A 660-nucleotide genomic window follows, 5' to 3' on the forward strand; every position below is an offset into this window, starting at 1 on the left:
CAGGCATTTGCAGCATCCCACGGTCACATGACCACATTTTTGCAAGAGTTTTGCTGAAAACCAGCACTTACTTTCATAATGAATCATTGTCCCAATTAACAACAGTGATGTTTCATTATTAACTATGAGTGTTGCCAAAATTGAAAGTAAATGCTGAATTTTGGAGAAAACATTGTAAATCACTGCAGAATGCTGCAAATGTCTAATAATAATAATAATAATAATAATAATAATAATAAAGTTGGAAGGGACCTTGGAGGTCATCGAGTCCAACCCCCTGCTCAGGCAGGAACCCTACACCATTTTAAACAAATGGCTGTCCAATCTCTTCTTAAAAACTTCCAGTGTTGGCGCATTCACCGCTTCTGGAGGCAGGTTGTTCCACTGGTTAATTGTTCTAACTGTCAGGAAGTTTCTCCTTAGTTCTAGGTTGCTTCTCTCCTTGGTTAGTTTCCATCCGTTGCTTCTTGTCCTGCCTTCAGGCGCCTTGGAGAATAGCTTGACTCCCTCTTCTTTGTGGCAGCCCCTGAGATATTGGAACTCTGCTATCATGTCCCCCCTCGTCCTTCTCTTCGTTAAACTATACATGCCCAATTCCAGCAGCCGTTGTGGGCTGGTTACGAAGGACTCAAAATGCATTACTGTGCTGGGGGGGGGGGG

Source organism: Protobothrops mucrosquamatus, unplaced genomic scaffold (assembly GCF_001527695.2).
Source record: "Protobothrops mucrosquamatus isolate PMUCROS unplaced genomic scaffold, P.Mucros_1.0 scaffold738, whole genome shotgun sequence".
Lineage (NCBI taxonomy): Eukaryota > Metazoa > Chordata > Lepidosauria > Squamata > Viperidae > Protobothrops > Protobothrops mucrosquamatus.